The sequence below is a fragment of the Bombus vosnesenskii genome, unplaced genomic scaffold, assembly GCF_011952255.1.
Source record: "Bombus vosnesenskii isolate JDL3184/JDL3185 unplaced genomic scaffold, Bvos_JDL3184-5_v1.1 scf7180000013340, whole genome shotgun sequence".
Taxonomy (NCBI): Eukaryota; Metazoa; Arthropoda; class Insecta; order Hymenoptera; family Apidae; genus Bombus; species Bombus vosnesenskii.
This window is the reverse complement of record NW_022882977.1, coordinates 1702090-1714391: the sequence shown is the minus strand read 5'-3', so window position 1 is coordinate 1714391 and position 12302 is coordinate 1702090. Positions and strand designations below refer to the sequence as shown.

The following is a 12302-nucleotide window of genomic DNA, read 5'->3' as shown; positions in this document are numbered from 1 at the left end:
GGTATAACGAGTAAATGGTGTCGAACTGCTCTTATCAAGCATCAGATTATCGATTTTTAATTGGAAGGACTGGATAGGATCCCATGTGATTATTTGTGCTAAATGTGCTGTGGCAGATCAGTGCTGCCTAAATATTGAATCACAAGCTATTTCTGTGACTTCTCTCCGTCTAGGCTCGTAACTTAAAGTACATACAAACGTGTTTGCGTGCGTTCAGCTCTAGAAGGTTCACCTGCAATGTATGCTATGCATGCGTAGGACACAAAGTTATTCGTGCACTCAGAAAACGTGACAATGTCACTAACGAGTCGCATAATGTTTGATAACAACTATTATTGACTAAGCTTCTTTTCTTGATCAATCTCTTCTATTTTATTTCTCCAATAGTTACATTAGACGATGGTGGTAAATATATTTGGTTTCTAAATTCATTCCTTTTTTCCTTCTAAAAATAAATTTCTAGAATAAAAATAATATAGTTTATTTTACTAATCGATTTTAACTTTGAAATGTTTTTTCACATATATACCTGCTACAGTAGTGTAGCATTATAACTAGACTATGGATGTTAATGTATTTTTGGGAAATTTAAATATCCAACAATACGTAAAATACATATAATAAAAGTACAGAGAATATGCACAGTAGAAGTTGAAATACATATCTATATATATATGTACATATGTATTTAGTTTTCATTTCCTTAGTTGTATTCATAAAAATACGAACTAGCATAAACATCCACAGGCTAATCGTGACAATTAATACAAATTTTTTATTTCAAGAGTTCATAGAGATTTTTCACATTACCTTTCCATACATTATCGATGAGGAGGTTTGTCAAAGTATACGTATTTGTTATGTATTGTCATAGTATGTTGAACCATTGATCAACCATTGATCAACATTGCCAAGATTATTTCCGTGAATAATACTTCTTTCAATAACGTTTATCGGTCGAGTTAGTCGGAATTAAGCATGCTTCAGGATTTTTATCACGTGCGCGCTATTGGCTTGTCCTGCAAGAGGTGTGTACGATCTAAAGTACTTAGATTTACATAACGATGATGCGACGATTCGATGTCAATCACGATCACGATTTTATGGTGTGGCATTGCGGTGTTATATCAGTCGCTTGTAAAGGTCACAAAGGCATCAGGCAAAAAATTTCGAAATACATTTTTAAACCTTTACCAATAATGATAGGTTTGCAAGTATAAATATTGTAACTTTATTATAGCATATTTGTAATTTATTTTCTTTTATAATTAGCTACTAATAGAAACAAGTGAGATTTATTATAACTATTAAGAAATTTATGATATCGACATACTTTTGCAATAGGTAAAATACATACAGGCCATACGTATAGGCCAGATATGTCTGAAGTACCTACTATAATGCAGAAACAAATTTCAAAATACATTAACATTCAATCCATTTGAAAGAACTTACTCATTCTTTCGTTTAAACTGTGTTGTTGCTTTTGCCAGAAACTTTTGTTTTAAACTCTATTGGAATTTGTTCAAATTAAATTTTTATTGCGAATATCTCAATGTATGTTTTAAAAATATCTAAGTGACGCTTATGCGCATAATTTCAAGCCACGCAGAGAATGAACTGGATATTTATGAGCGTATTCAAAGAGGAATGCAACAGAGTCTGGCTTCAACCTTCGCCATTTATCGAGGCATTTATTGAACCGTTAATGATGGTTTATGGGGTGCGTTTCACGGTAAAGAAGAAATTTCTGTTTCATTTGCCTCTGCCGGTATGAATTTATGCACATTGTTAAATGATATATTTATGTAATGTGCTCCAGGATAGTCGAGCAACGTTACCGAGAATATCATTTGCTGACTCAATCGCGCGTAAAATATTTAGTTGTCATTGTTACATTGGATGCGATTTTTGTCTCTTTTTATTAGTAAAAAGATGTGTGTAAACATTCAAATTACTTTTTATAAGTTCGTTTATCTAATGATTATTAATTCTGATTAAGTTTATTTCATTATTTGATATACTGTTTTACATATTATCATTACACAGGATACGACTTTTAATGTGTAAATATTTCAATTACCTTATAGATTACTATGAATGATTATTAATTTCAGTTTATTTTATTTCACTATTTGTTATACTCATTTACATATATTATTAATATTAATGCATTTTAAATATTGGTGAAAATAGTTGTAATCCTTAACCATGGTATTTTATTTGGAATTTACTGAAAATTCCAGTCTTTTCTCAAACATGTATTAAAGATGTATTTTTTAATCTTGATGTTCCTAATCTTACACTTATCTTCTCTATTTCTAGATTGTCCAGTTAACATACAGATGTGTATTGCTATTTACGTGACTGAGCATATAAGATTTATTCAGCTTTCAAGAGGGAAAGATAGATATTAGATTTAAATAAAGTCCTTAGCAACTTAGACAAACGATCATCTTAATAATAGGGTTCACATACACATACTTATGTATGATATATATACAAGACCGCGAAGAAATCGACGAATTAACCTCATTCTTCAATGACCCACCAAAGAATCTTTTCTTGTTTCTCCGATACTGGATGATCCAGCAATATCAATCTACATTGCCGAACGTCCTAATTCACTATGATTACCATTATAATTACATGATCGATAGAGGAAGTGAACCATTAACCTTGTTCGATTTGCTGTGTCTACAGGAAGCCTAAATTTAACGTTTCCGAATTCGTATTGTTCCACACGTGAATTACAACGACTACACTAACATCATCCCACCTTTGAATTGATGTATCATTGTTGTCACTATCACGGATTAACTTGTACTGTTAGAAATCGACCGAGTGTCTCACAATAGAATGTAAACTTTGATTTATTATAATGATGGTAGAGCCCCTTAGTGACGAGAAACGTGCATCTGAAGTACTACATTTATTTACTTATAACCAGATTTATTCATTTGTTAACTCTTGTATTAACCCTTTCGTCAGTATTATTTAAATTCTTATGAAAAAGTAGAATTTTAAATACAAATATGTATACAGTAGCAAACATATAAATAGGGACAAATTTATATTAAAATTTTCAATGTAATTTAGTTAGTAATTTTAGTTAGTACATAATTATTTATTTAGTAATTATTGAATTTACTAATAAATATGTTCCTACTAGGTATATGTTCATTAAACGTAAATGGGAGTGATGCAGTAAAGTAACATTTATGTCAAACTTCAGTTTAATTTCAATTTTAATCAAATCTTTTATTTTCTACGTTCACCAGAAAAATGGATTATGCATTTTCATATTACTCATACATTTTAATTAGTGGGAAAAATAATTCTCACCGTCTACGAAAGAGTTAACCAGATGGCGTTTTTGTTTTATTCTGCGCAGCGTGATACTCGTTATCGAAGGAGAAAAAGCAAATGTAATTTCGTGATGAATGCTTGGCCCGCTGTGTTCGATAACTAAAGTCGTTCTTTGTGACTGCTTGAAGATGCTGAAATAGAGACTGCAAACAAAGAACGGAAGTCTCACAGCCGTGACGGATGAATCCGTTCTGCCGCCTAAAAACAGGCTTTTAATACCGAGACGGAAACTTTTTAGCTTTTTTAATGTGTTTATTTCCTTTCGTACGAGGGTAAGTAAATCTGTTGCTCTGCTCGAACGAACGTCATTATTAAAAAGAGATTTTGACCTTTTGCTTTTTTTCTGATATAGTTCCTCTAGGACATATATTTCCTTAAATTATGTTATGTTATTCTGTAATTTATACATCAGAGTAAATTAATCAGATTTAATTAGGTGTGTTATTATAATATATTAGTAGAAAATTAACTTCTGTTATAATGTCAATTCTAATTTATTACAAAATTAATAGAAGTCATATATCAGGTGTTCCCTAATTTACAATAAAAATGGGGTCATGGGGAGATTCTGTGGCTCAAAATAAGACAAAACTCAAGATTGACGAAACTGCGTTGCAGGCTTCATTTTTGAAAATTTTGAACATTTTTTTATTGTAAGTCTTACACTAATTCTCATACAAAAAATTGAGAATTTATAATACAATGATTATTATTCTTACAGAATTGTCCTACTTTCGCAGCTACTTTCGGATCTTTATAAAACAGTCTGATCAGACAGAAACACAGATGCGATCATGCCCAAGAATATTTCCACAAATTATACTGCTTGAGATTATTAGTGAAGGAAACACAATCGTATGTTATTAAGGCCATGTGATCAAACACAATCTACGATTAATTACGAAAATATGGATCGATTAAACATCAAACAAGCAAAAGAGCGCTGGTTTCGGTCGAATCAACATGATTTATCAAAATCACTGCGATTGCTATTTGCATTGGGACTATTGTCGTGCACGTTACGCAAGAACGTGTTTGCACCATATAAACGGGAAATCGATTTGTATTTTACCTTTCACGCCAGCTCGCTTCGCCGAAAGAATTCGTTCAATTTCTCGTTGCAACACTATTGTGTGACGAATCATCGTTTGCACGACTCTTTCGAGATTATGCATACGTTTCGCTCGAGTAAACCAATGACTCGTTCGTCGACGAATCTACTCTCCTTGTCGCGCTGGATACAGTTATGCTTGCAAAGCGAATGCCGAGAATAAGACGAATCATGCAATGACGCAAATTTTGCGTATTTTTTGTTTGGATTGTTAAGGTGAAAAAATCCTCTATTAAATTAATGGATGAACTTTTTAAGGACTAAGTTAATTTAATACATGTATGTGTGATTGGTATTTTTGTTTCATGTACTTTATAATTTTTACTATTTGTTTGATATTGTTTGATATTTTAAAGTAGTTTTTATTAAGAAATTATTCGAAAATAGATAGATGAATTGTCTGTATAAATGCGTATTTGGTCATTTTTATTGAGAAATTATTTAAGAATACGTAGAATTTTAATGTATATTTGTCTACTTTGGATTATTCTTAAAGTTTATATTTTATTGTGAGTATATGACTTTATAATGAAATTAGAATCATTGCTATTGCAGAAATATTCTTTCCTGCAGTATTTAATTCAGTTTGTTAATGCATCAGCAAAGTACAAAAACTATCAAAGGATGTAATTATTTTAAGACCGGGTTGCATCGTCGTCTTTTATGGAAAAAGGCCCTTTTAAGGAGTGTATACACAACATCTCCATGTGGATTCCATATACGCCGTGAGGACAAAAAGAGGTCTCGGATGTCAGACGAAGGTCGGCGTTGGACAAAGTACGTGAGTACACATATATATATATATACAAAATTCTTCTAAAGAGAAAAAGTGACAACTTTGTAAATGTATATAATACTGCAATAATTTACAGAGACAAATACATAAACTTTATCTAAAAAGGAGAAAGCACACACGAGGTAAAATTAATAATTAAATAATGCAGAAGAATTGAAAGAAAAACTTTTCTTCTAAAAAAAAAAGAAAAAGAAGAGAAACTATACTTTAACTATATATATCACATATATAACTATAATTATTTGCAAGGTGTTACATATAAATTTGCTTATAAATATATGTAGAACATAATACATAGATTAAAGAATCTGTATAGAAGATAATACTAAGAATAATACAATGCAGGGAAAAAATGCAGGAAGAAAATAATGTCACTTAAAAGATAACATGCAAGATAAGATATCTTCCAAAAGTCACGTTAATGGGACAACCATACTATCAACTCGATTGTCCACAGAACCTACGTAACAAAGAAGGAATTACGAAGCTTTTGAGTTATGTAACGTTAGAATTTCTAGGAATGGTAGAAAATGACTACTGCATTAAATATCAGTACCCCATGCCAGCAAAATGATGAATTAGTCAACAGATCAAATGAGACGGACAAATTAAATTTCATCTTCACTTAATTATCCGAGGAGCAGAAATTAGGTCTGGCTCGATGTTTCAAACAGGGTCAATGAATGCTCCGTTGATACGCGCAAGAATACATATTCACTTTTCCTCTGTATCTATGATCGCAATTTAATCCGCAAAACCGGCGTTATTAATAGAATCTCATAGAAGAGATCCAGACACTGTATGGAGCACAGAGAATATGTAATCCCCGAAGAATATCACGAGTCTTGTTTTATGCCGCAAAACCGAATTTGAATATATTCATTTATTACAGCGATATTTTGAATTAGACACTAGAACAATTCTCATAAACAGTTGTTAGTTGGAGTTATAGAAAAAATGAGTCATAAGCTTGTTATCAGTATTGTCAATATCTTGAAGGTAATAATGGCTCGTTCACTCAGAGATTTCTTGTATTTAATGCATCAGTATGTTATTCTCCACTATACATTACATCATGTATAAATACATTTACGAGAATTAACATAGATTCGAGTAGAATTAATTTGTAGTAGTTAAGTCTCAATTACATAAGTAAAGATTTCTTTGTAGTGAGAAGTTATGTAATTAATAAACTAACTAGTTTTTCTACTTGAGAATATTTTTTTCCTTATATCCAATGAAGACGATTTGTTATTTTTGTTGTAGAGTCTCAACAAACGAAGGATTAGTTTAACAGTGGAAATTGAACCGATGTCAACGCCGCTTGTTGGCTGTTCTTATATTCTTCATTTTTATTGCTCCAACTGATCAGTTTAGATGTCATAAATACATAGACAGTTTGCAGTAGAATTGGACAGAATAGAATAGGATGGTTGTATTAATTGTAACTACTTATAACGACGAGCATATGGATGGATAAAGTCCTTATACCAATTTAAAAAAAATTAAATTAATGAGTAAATATTTCCTTGCTTTATATGGTTAGTACGGTACGTTTTTTATATCGGTATCATACATTCATGTATGAATATGAATCATAATTCTGATTCAACGAAGGTAGAGTTTACTTTCTAGTTTGACCTCTACTTTTAATTTCAATCAAATTGAGAGTTTTTTGTATTTGTTTTTCGTGTTTTGTATCTGAAGCAATGCTACAAAATTGAATAGCTACGTTTCTAAAATCTCGTATATATATTATATATATAGCAATGTATATAAATTAATTAGTTAAAAATATAAACAAACGAAATCGTACGACGTCACCACTATGAGATCGCAATGATGTCTGCATAACGGTCGTCTGCACCGGACCTAGACGATGAAAAATCGTTTTGACATGTTGCGCTGTGGTAGTACAGCCGGTTCGTCCGTGATTCCCCCATCGAATGGGTGTAAATGAATAAATCCATCCTCCTTGCAGGCTTCCCGTTGTGAAAGTTCGTGTCCACAAAAATTCTTGGAAATCAAATAAAGTGTCGAGCATAGCGTAGGTTTCGAAGCGACCGACCAGTCCACGGTCATCGTCGTGGAACGAAGGAAAAGGAAGAAAAAAGATAATTCTGCTGATCAAACGGTATCACTGGTGCAGTACACGTAGATCAGCGTTGGTTATTGTTGCATCGTCAGCTGTGACTAGAAATTTTATGGTAAACACAGTCAAATCACAAAAGAGAGGATGTTCTAGTAGAGGACAGAATATTAACTCTGTGCACTTGAATATTTCTTTGCAAATATATGATTGTTTGAGTAAACATTTTTGTAAAGTATTTTATTTGATACTGTGAAGTTACGTGTTATGAGATAAAAGCTGGAAATATAATTTAGGAAAAATATTTCTGTAATTGTAAGTTTATGTATGAGAGAATTATAAGATAGTAATTAAAAGTAATTATACATAAGTATATTTTATAGTAATATTTTTTAATACAAAAGGTTAACATATTAGAAAAAGAGATATATCTTTGAAAATTTTACTATTAGATGAAAGATAATGCTTGCATAAAATTTTATTTCATAATATTAATAACGATTATCTTATGACAATTATAAATACGGACATATAAAAAATGAGATATAAAATATAATATCGTGAAAACAAAATATAATATCAATAAAACGAAGGTCATACAACGATTTTGAACGTAAGAAGATATTTTGTTTTATTATATCCATCTTGTTTAAACAGTACGGTGAAAGACATCTTTGTTTTCTTATCGATAATTTTATTTCTGGTCATCGTGGTAGATCACTGATGCTTCATAACGCGAAGAACATGAACAAACGCGTGAGACAGAAGGGAAACCAGTGAAATCGACCACTCGTCGCAGGCTCGAGAGAAAGGTTTGAATCTCTGGCTTCCTGCCTGCTGTCAAATGAAGATGAAGAAGTGAAATAGATTCGCATAATCAATTAAGCATCAATGTACCATCTGCAACAGTATCAGGATCAACAGATATTTTTTCATTATCGACATTCTATATGATTGTTGCTCAGCGACGTTTTTGAATCATAGCATTTTTGACTATCATTTAATTAAATATTTCCAATAAATATTACTTAAACAATTTTTTATAAAATGTGTTCGTTTTCTTTTATGAAAAATTAAAATTTATTAAAAATCTGTATACTCAAAGCTACATGTTGCAGATAATTGTACATATTATTACCGAAGATAATAAATATCGGCAATTAGTTGACGGGTCATTTAAGCTTCATTAGTGTCTCAGCGTTAATTAAAATCGTCACGTTTGCAAAAAATAGGCAGGGAAATATGAAATACGTGAGCATCGTGCGAAACATCCAAATCAACCCAAGGGCGTCAGCGATTTTTTTATCGATAAACAATCGAGTGGTAATAGTTTTTAGAAATGAAAATAGTGGATCCTGTTTCGCTGAAGGAATATCGTTTACGTTACTCTTCATAACCATTTTTCAATCTAAAAAACATATATGAAGAAGTAAATAGTTATATGCAATTAACGAATTACATTCAAAGATAAAGGTTCAAAGACAAAACATAAAGAAGAAGTAATTTAATTTAAATTATAAATAGAGTGACTAATTAATAATAGAATGAAATAAACTTCAAGAAAAAAGAAGACTGGAGAAGGCAGAGTAAGTGAGAAGCACAAAGTGTAAAGTGTACCTTTATACTTGCTGATTTCAGGATTGGAACAGGAATGACCTAATTCCTTTCTGTTTTCTTTTTCTGTCTTCCTTCCTACTATCTTCCTTGGGTTCTACTTCTGTTCCCAAGAGCTCAACTGGTACGCAGAAAATTAGCGTTACCAACCTGGTATGCAGAAAATTTATTTAATTAAAGAAAGTGATAGAGATAACTTGCAAGAAATATACACTGTACTGACAATACTATTACCTTTCAAACAAGCTATTTATACCTATTAAATACTTCATTAATTGTTGTGAAAAACTATAATAAAAAATTTGTTCCATTTGTTAAATCTTTTTTAACAAGCTTTCTTCATTCATTATCCGTTCATTTACAGACGTCAAACTATCTACCAACCATAAGAGCCGATTCATAAGGACATCTCGTGAAGAAGAAGCTGTTCCAACTATTGGCGTAATCGGATTGATCTCCAGCAAGAAATGTCAACGCTAGAGGAACAAGAATCAATAAGACGACTTTGGCTATCTTCTCTGAATATCGTGGCATCGAAGAAATTGATATTAATGCGAGAATATCCAACGTGGCCTGTTTATCCGGGTCCAAGAGGATGATTTTGTCGGGTCTTATTAGAAGAACGTCCAAATCAGATACAGCTGCCATCGCTGGTGCTGGTATCAATCATGGTTAGATCGTTTTGATATAATGACCATAAACGGTCGCCATTAAGATCCACGTAACGTTTTGATGAAAATTAATCGTTAAACGTGCTGCTCCACTTCCGACAAGACAATTCGCGAAATTGTTCCAACGATACTGGCTTCTGGGGGATTCAAGTAAGTTGTTTTACTGGCTTTCACGACATACTGTTGTAAAACAAATTAATCGTCAACAGTTACATGTTCCCGAGTATCTGAGCGAATCGATAGAAACTAAGAAGGTAAGGACTCGAAACCTCAGTCAAGATTACAAATTATACGCTAACGCGTATGATTATTCAAATGTTTTTATAAATCGCTAGATACCATTTCGATAATTTGCGTGTAAGCTATAAATAGAGTTCTGTAAATTTCAGATCTTTATGCATTTCGAAAAAGAAGATTAAGATGCAAGAATATACAATTAAAATATTGACATTAGAACTATGACAATGAGAAATAACCGATTCATAATTTTTGTTTAACTTATATATTCACAACAGTGCATTTTTGGAGGTTTGAGCAATTTTTTGAAAAATATTTGCATAAATATTTGCATTTTTTCATGTACCTTTGATTTTAATTTTTCTAGTATATGATCTATGGCTTAGTTGTTGACATGTAGTTTTGATGTTTACAGGCTGAGTTTGCTTTACTATGCATGTCGTGTTTAGTATATCGCGTTTACTATGCATATATGCGTATGTAATTCACATCACCACTTACGTTATACGCATTGAAAACAAAAGCTTGAATAAAAAGTTTGAATTACATGAGAAACACGCGATACTGAACGCGTTGTTAATAATTGTTATAAATAATCCAATGAATGATTAGCATATAATATTTTCGTATATGACAAATATCAGTAATTTTATTCATGCCTTTACTTGCATGCAAATGACCACCATTCCAGTAATAAGGTCAATGAATTTTCTTCTGCTGGTCCGCGAGAAGTCAGACGCGCATAAATTTTAATCTGAGATGGTCATCTTTGTTGCATTTGACTCGAATCTCAATTCCGTGGAATTAAGATATCACGAGGAGGAGGTGATTGGCTATGTGACGATAAGGTTTAAGTTGCACACAGGAGTTTTCGTTGTCCACCTAAAATAGATTTAATCCAAGGTTACTGGTACTAGGTGGACACTTCGTGCGACCGTATTTTGTAGTATTTCTAAGAGCTTAAATTGATAACGTTATGTATAATTCTTACAGAGCGGAAATTTCTTTTTAATGGTGTATATTGATGATAGAAAATTTTACAAAGAGAAATTTTGTAGCATCAAAGAAGACATTGGCATTTAAACAATTTTTTTTAATTTTCAAATGAATTCTTAAATAAATAATTAGGAATTCGTTTAGGTGAATTTCTAAAAATATATACAAGATTTCAGAATTCCAAATTTCAGAAAAAATATATCATAGTATTGACAAACCGTCAATACCACCTAATGATAAAATCCGTAATCACTTAATTGCTAACCCAATAAATGGAATGTATGAAGTTAGGAATATCTATACCAAAGGATATAACAAACAAGTTTTAAGATAAATTAAAATATCTATCAAAAAGACTTAAAAACATATAAAAATTGTATGATGCATATTTATAAATACATAAAGAACGTCATGTAGGTGAAAAAGGAATATTAAAACTTATATGAAGAAAGTTAGAAGAGTTTCGTAAAAAACTAAATATTGTTAATATGTAAAAAATTATATTGATGAAATTTCATAGACTTTCGAGTTCCAAGGCTTCCGGCACGGTTCAAGTCTATGATGACTTCCTTCGATTAGAGATTTCGCAACGACATCGATGAAGATCTGGTGTCTCCCTGCTCGAATGTAATCTCCACAGTGTGGTAATATTGTGGTCGCACGATCTTGCGTGCTTTTTTCCCAACATCATCTCAGAAAATCGCGTTTTATTGTATCTCTTTCCCGTCTTCATACGCTTTCACGATTATAGCTTTATCATTTCTTCGCTGAACAAATTTATATTTTCATTCGATAAGATAATCCTGTTACACTTCATATCCTGTTATCTTTACGTAAGTTTACGTAATTTGTTTCTCTATACATGCTGTAAATAAGAAAATGCTAATTAACTAACAAGATTATAAGATTATTGGAGTTAGTCTTACCAAAGAAAAAAAAGAAACAATCGTTCTAGTTTCAATACTTAACCATCATGGCTCAAGGTTCCTTATTGTAATGAAATAGCAATTCTAATGTACCATTACCACAAGCATAATTTTTTTCTAATTACGTTTCGCTATTTAGCTTAGAACGAGCTTTGTATTACACGCGAGTACTTTATCTCTAATTAAAGATCTTATTTCGAAGACTATTTTGTCTTATTGGAATTCTAAACAGATTCTTTTGTTATCTGTGCTATCAGCTATTTAATAATTAATTTTTTTTATAATAATTGTAACAGGTACCTTAATCTGTGTAACTTAATTATTTTTAGATGGACATAATCTTTCCATTTCAAACATTATTGAAGTTAGACTTCATGAATATCGTATCTATCCATACTTGAACTATATTTACATTCATTATACCTATATTTATATTTGAAATTTTCAAATTTTGATAAATGTTGAAGTTTACCAAACTTTAAAAATTGAAAGC

At 31.4% G+C, this 12302-nt stretch overlaps 3 long non-coding RNA genes across 3 annotated transcripts; 1 reads left to right on the top strand and 2 right to left on the bottom strand.

The window, feature by feature from the left end:
* The first annotated feature begins 4029 nt into the window (after nt 1-4029).
* LOC117236180 lies at nt 4030-5471 on the top strand. The gene is made up of 3 exons (XR_004493804.1): nt 4030-4696; nt 5036-5257; nt 5353-5471. It is a non-coding gene; the product is annotated as an uncharacterized LOC117236180 (long non-coding RNA).
* A 2472-nt stretch (nt 5472-7943) lies between these two features.
* On the bottom strand, nt 7944-10209 carry LOC117236173. Its single transcript, XR_004493801.1, has 3 exons — nt 8983-10209; nt 8504-8773; nt 7944-8202 (listed from the first exon to the last, which is right to left on the bottom strand). It is a non-coding gene; the product is annotated as an uncharacterized LOC117236173 (long non-coding RNA).
* On the bottom strand, nt 10210-12268 carry LOC117236172. Its single transcript, XR_004493800.1, has 3 exons — nt 11810-12268; nt 11406-11748; nt 10210-10769 (listed from the first exon to the last, which is right to left on the bottom strand). It is a non-coding gene; the product is annotated as an uncharacterized LOC117236172 (long non-coding RNA).
* Nucleotides 12269-12302: the final 34 nt, after the last annotated feature.